Here is a 6,480-nt window from a genome sequence, read left to right as displayed (position 1 = left end):
ACCAGACAGGGAGATGCCCTTCTTCTGGAGCCAACAGGGATTTGCATCCCCAGATGCATGCAAGATAAGTGGAAGGTTATGACCCACAGAGGGGATGGAAGTGGGGTGCTGGGTTGGGACTTTCTAGAAAGGGTTTTGATGTCCAAGAAGCGTATACTTAGTCCACCTAAAGGGAAAGTGTCTGTTTTAATCACAGTGCTGAGGTGCGCAGGGCAGAGCAGTTCTGGTGTGTTTCCTGTCACTTGTCTCTGGTGCACTCTGTGTTCTTTGAGTCTCCGAGTCCTTTCTTCTTGTCGAAAGCTCTCGCTCCCTGTCCTGTCCCCTCGATGGTCGTGTCCTGTCCTGTGTCACGGGTGTCTGCACGTATTTGTCCCGGAGCTGCTCTGCCCTGCTGCCTAGCCTGTAATAGCACAAGTCCTGCGGACTTGAAATTGGTAATGCAGGGTGTAGTTGGGCTCTAGTTTTTATTTGTTGATTGCCCTAACATTTTTGGTTCTGTTAAGTTGTCCTGCAGCTGTTTCACACTAGTCCTAACATCCTTTCAGATGCAGACAGTTCAAATAAGTGGCAGAAGGCCCCAGTGCTGGGTGAGGGTGTTGCCATGAGCAGGTCAGTCATTGTTTGCATTTGCAAGGGAAGCCTAAATGGTTACTGTGTTACAGCAGTGTTCTTTGCCTTTTTTTTAGGAGGTCCAGGCAGATAGCAGCAGTGAAGGCCCAGTGTGCCAGGTGAGCAGTGGACAGAAGCAGTTGTTCTTGCTCAGGTCTCAATGTTTGGTGCAACTCTAAGCATCCATTCTTGTTTTTGTGCTTTAGGGAATCATCTCAGTGTGCGCATACCTTTGTCACCAACTGGCTGAAGGACCAGGTTTCATGCACTTGTGATCTCGCTGGAAGCATTGCAGGACCCTGTGATGGACCTTCCAGTTTTGCATTTCAAGGCCCCATCCTGGTAGCCCAGAGGAATGGCTGAGCAGTTGCAGTGAGTCTGGGAGGTAGGGAGGAGGAGTGAGAGTCCACTTGTGTTTCAGCAATGCCATGTTGCCTTGTCTCCACTTAACCTAGGTGTACCCTGCAATGATGGCATCAGAATCCAAGCATGCCCGAAGTGTGCTGGCCGGAGAACCCGGGCATTCTGAGGAGGATGGTGAGTAGCAGAATTATCAGTTTTTGCTCGATGTACTGTTAAGACTGTGCACTGATATTTGGTTTTCTTTCTCTTGGCAGACCAAGAAGTGACAGCTATAACTTACCAGGCAGGCAGATGGCGTCCTTCTGCAGCCAACAGGGATTTGCATCCCCAGATGTGTGCAAGATAAGTGGAGGGTCATGACCCATAGAGGGGATAAAAGCAGGGTGCTGGGTTGGGCCTTTCTAGAAGGGCTTTTGATGTCCAAGAAGCGTATACTTAGTCCACCTAAAGGGAAAGTGTCTGTTTTAATCACAGTGCTGAGGTGCGCAGGGCAGAGCAGTTCTGGTGTGTTTCCTGTCACTTGTCTCTGGTGCACTCTGTGTTCTTTGGGTCTCTGAGTCCTTTCTTCTTGTCGAAAGCTCTCGCTCCCTGTCCTGTCCCCTCGATGGTCATGTCCTGTCCTGTGTCACGGGTGTCTGCACGTATTTGTCCCGGAGCTGCTCTGCCCTGCTGCCTAGCCCGTAATAGCACAAGTCCTGTGGACTTGAAATTGGTAATGCAGGGTGTATTTGGTCTCTAGCTGTTGCTTGTGTCCATTGTTTGCCCTAACATTTCTGGTGCTGTTAAGTTGTCCTGCAGCTGTTTTACACTAGTCCGAACTTCCTTTCAGATGCAGACAGTTCAAATAAGTGGCAGAAGGCCCCAGTGCTGGGTGAGGGTGTTGCCATGAGCAGGTCAGTCATTGTTTGCATTTGCAAGGGAAGCCTAAATGGTTACTGTGTTACAGCAGTGTTCTTTGCCTTTTTTTTAGGAGGTCCAGGCAGATAGCAGCAGTGAAGGCCCAGTGTGCCAGGTGAGCAGTGGACAGAAGCAGTTGTTCTTGCTCAGGTCTCAATGTTTGGTGCAACTCTAAGCATCCATTCTTGTTTGTGTGCTTTAGGGAAGCCACTTGGAGTATGCCAAGCTCCTCTCACCAGCTGGCCGATGGACTTCCTGCGCTTGTGAGTCCTCTGGAAGTATTTCAGGACTCTTGAGATGAAGCCTTGAAATTTTGTATTTCAAGATGGCATCCGGGTAGCCTTTGGCAATGGCCAAGGAGCTGTGGTGAGACGCCGAGATAGAGAGGGGGAGCCAAGGTCCACTTGCCATCTGTTTTTTGGGGGTTTGGGATTTTTGGAAATTTGGTGTTTTGGGAGTTTGGGGGGTTTTGGGGATTTGGGAATTTGGGGTTTGGGATTTTGGGGATTTGGGGTTCGGGTTCCCGGGATCCCGGCCCTGCTCAGCCTCTCCCGGATCCGCAGCAGCTCCGGAAACGCCTCGAAACGGAGCCGGGACCCGCCCGGGTGAGCCTGAAACCCCAAATCCCCCAAAAATCCCCCCAAACCTCAAACATCCCCCAAAAATCCCCTAAATTTCAAATTCCCAAACCCCCCCCCCAAACCCCCCCAAAAAACACTAGACCTCAAAAAAACCCAAAACCCCAAAATCCTCCAAAAATCCCCAAATCCCAAACCCCCAAATCCCCTACATCCCCAAAAACCCCAAATATTCCCCAAAAATCCCCTCAATTCCAAAATCCCAAACCCCAAAAATCCCCCAGATCCCAAACCCCCAAAATCCCCTAAAAATCCCCCCTGAAGTCCCCCAAATCCCCAAAACCCCCCAAATATCCCCCCCAAAAATCCTCCAAACCCCAAAATCCTCCAAAAATCCCCAAATCCCAAACCCCAAAATCCCCTAAATCCCCCCAAACCCCAAAATGCTCCAAAAATCCCCCAAAAATCCCCTAAATCCAAAATCCCAAACCCCAAAAATCCCCTAAATCCCAAAATCCTCCAAAAATCCCCAAAATCCCAAACACCCAAATCCCCTAAATCCCAAAAAAACCCAAATATTCCCCAAAAATCCCCTAAATTGGGGATTTGGGAATTTTGGGATTTGGGAATTCCCGCCCCTCCCCCCTCCCTCATTCCCGTTTTTTTTTTTCAGCTCCCGCTGGGAATTCCGGACCCCCCCCGCCCAAACGGCTCCGAGCAGCTCCAGAAAATACCCCAAAAAATTCCCAAAATTCCCAGGAAATCGTGGAGAAAGCGGCGCCGGCCCGGAGGCTGCAGATCCCCGCCGGAAATCCGGGAATTCCGACAGGAAATTCAGGAATTCTGGCGGAAAATTCAGGAATTCCAGAAAGAAATTCGGGAATTCCAGTTGGAAATTCAGGAATTCCAACGGGAAATTCGGGACTGCTGGCTGGAAATGCAGGAATGGCATCAGGAAATCCGGGAATTCTGTCAGGAAATCCGGGAATTCCGGGAATCCCGGTGCGTTCCCAACTTTCCGTGGCTCAGTTTTACGGGAGCCGGAATTACCGGGACCCCCTGGAGCGGAAACGGCTCCGGGAGCTGCTGGGGCACGGAGAGATCCCGGAAAAAACCCGGAATTCCGGGAATTCCGACAGGAAATTCCGGAATCCCGGTGGGAAATCCGGGGATTCCGCCAGGAAATCCGGGAATTCCGCCAGGAAATCTGGGAATTCTGCCAGGAAGGGCAGCTCCAAAGGCAAAGGGAGCAGCGGGAATTCCCGGAATTCCAGGCTGGGGAATTCCAGGATTGAGAATTCCCAGATTTCCAATGTTGAGAACTCCCGGCATTCCAGGATGGGGAATTCCCGGATTTCCGGGATTGGGAATTCCTGCAGAATTCCAGGATGAAGAATTCCCTTATTTGCTTTGATAGACTTTCCTGCCCCTGGCACAGAGGGAGGGGCTATAAACCAAATTGTCATTACAAATCTGTCTGAAAAGGACCTAAAATTAGATGCCATGAAAATGGCTCTGGGAATCCCCAAAGTCCCAGCTACGGTAAGAATCAGACTTTGTGCCTCTGTCCTGGAAGAGCACAGCACTGCAATGCATCCTAACACATTTTGCAACCTTCTAACAGATATATTTCATCTCATGCAAGAAGACAGATGAGTAATTCCCAGGAGCTTCATGCAAAATTGGCCCTAAAGCAGATCCCAGTAGGCATCAAGGTAAGCAAAGAAATGTAGCCCTTTCCATTTTAGCCAGCTGCAGTTGACAACAGATTTCAAATTTAGACTTCAAACATTCTCATGAAGAAATTAACCCTTAGGTTGTTGTGGCTTTACTGTGATCCATGTAAAATAGCACCTTTTCCTTGTGCATTTTTTTTAACACAACACTTTTTTTTTTTTATTTTTTCCTTGCTAGGCTGGATTCTGTATGCTGCAAGGCTGTCATAGCAGGATATGCTGCAAAAGAGTTTGTTGCATCTTCTTCCTGAAAAGTTGGTGGAGTTTCTCTCTATGCAGAGGGTACAACATTTATGGTCAGGACACGGTTTTCTTGCTTTGTGGTTTTCTTGCTGCTGCTGCTGCTTTTAAAGGGGTCAACACTCTTAGCTCCAGGAAACTGAAACTAAATGTGAGCAGGGACTGGAGGAAGGAAGCAGGGAGGAAAACCAAACGAGTGGCTGAAATCTGTCCATTTGTCTGCCTGTCTTTTTGGCCTTGGATTACTGTGCTTTTCAAAGCTATTCTTTCATAACTTGGATAAAAAGGTAAATGTTTCATATAGCCCCGCAAGTAGTAATCATCCTGTCCATGCAAAAAAAACCTGCTGCCTGAGGGATGGGCCCCAAACCAGAGGTGTTTCTCATTTACCTACAAAGCGTCTGGCTTTAGCATGTGTAGTCAGTTTTTGTGAACATGTGAGTCCATTGCCTGCTCTAACAGAGTTAGTGACTTACTTTCAGTGGTTGTAGAGAGTTTCACTGAAACAGCACTGTTTGTAGTCCACTGTGTGACTTAGGAGACACAATAGCCAGACAATTCTGCAAGTGTAATATAACTGTATGTGGCGTTCCCAGAAAATGCTCTGAAGTCTTCTCTCCGTTGCACCATGGTGATAAAAACCACTGCTGCTTTTCAAGCTCCACGAGGCCATGCTGTGCTGTGCTGAAAGGGATAGAAAAGCCAATTAGCTCTGAAAAGTGAAGGGCAGGCAGAGAGGGGTGCTCTGGCCTGGAATTCCCTCCCTTTGGCAGCAGCAAAGGTCAGCTGTGCAGCCAAATTTCACTGACCACATGTGGATCCAGCTTGTGCGTGTAGCCAGCTATCTGCACAGGGAGTGGGAGAGGGTGGGGAGGAAGAATTGATTCTGGAAGGGGAAAGCCTGAGTTAAAGGGAAAAGTGGAGTGAAATGTGACAGCTGGGATTTCCAGAAGATAGTTTGATGGATGCTGGCCATCCAGCTTCCCTAGAACTCTTTATCAGTAACACCCTCTATATCTCCCTGAGTGACTTTTAGCCTGTCTGGCAGTTTTCAGCATCAGTGTGTGAGCGAAAAGAGGTGGAAGGCAGTTCTCTCTGATTTGGCAGCTCTGGGACTTTGTGCTGCTGGCTGAGGGTCTGGATTTCTCAGGAACTTCCTGGCTACCTGTGGCTCCCACAGGCTTGTAGGACTGGGCTTAGAGAAACCCTGAGCTGCCCGATGTCTGCTCTTGCTGCAGCTCTTCTGAATAGTCCTGGGTGTGGATGTGAGCCTGCAGTCCTTGGGAGGCAGAATTCACTCCACAATCCCAAGGGACTTGCTCTATCTGTCAGTGCAGGCCAGCTGTGGGAATCCTCCAAGTCCCTTTATCCTGTTCTGTGTGTCAAGGCCCTGTGGCTGACCACGAGTGCCCCGAGCTGCCATGGACCCTTCTTGCAAGGGCAATTGTTTTCAGAGTCAGCGTAGGTGCTGGCTACCTTTGGAAAAGTGTGAATACCCCGGGGAAATCCATGGGGCAGACACCTTGGGCCATACTGTGTGCTGGCACCATCAGCAGGCATGATACAGACAGAGGTGCTTTGCTTTTGGTGTGAAACTTTGGTAATGGTGAGACTTCTTGGTTAGGTCAGAAGGTTTTAGAGGGAAATGTCCACTCACGTGATCAAAAGAGAAGATCCTGGCATGGTTAAAAATGGGAAACAGTGAGCTTGTAGGTTTAGGTGATCTGCTTGTGGTCATTCTTCAGACTTTTAATATTCATGCAGAAGTTTGGCAGAAACAGGAAACTTATGTGTAGACCAAAATCAGTTCAGCTTCTACAGTAAATGGTATTAACTGGTGTTATGTAGCTTTGACCCTTTGGAGAGATCTAAATCTGGCCTTTCCCAAGTTCTGATGGAGTAAAATAACTGTTTCCCAGTCTTTTATTTGCAGATGCTCTAAATATTGTTGCTGGGGATCTATATAAAAAATTCAAAGGTAAGTAAAAATAAGTATTAGCAGTATGTGTGAAATATAATATAAATAATAATTTGTCTATCTTGCTACCTTAATATAT

Source organism: Taeniopygia guttata, chromosome 3 (assembly GCF_048771995.1).
Source record: "Taeniopygia guttata chromosome 3, bTaeGut7.mat, whole genome shotgun sequence".
In the NCBI taxonomy this organism is placed as follows: Eukaryota; Metazoa; Chordata; class Aves; order Passeriformes; family Estrildidae; genus Taeniopygia; species Taeniopygia guttata.
Note: the sequence above shows the minus strand (reverse complement) of the source record.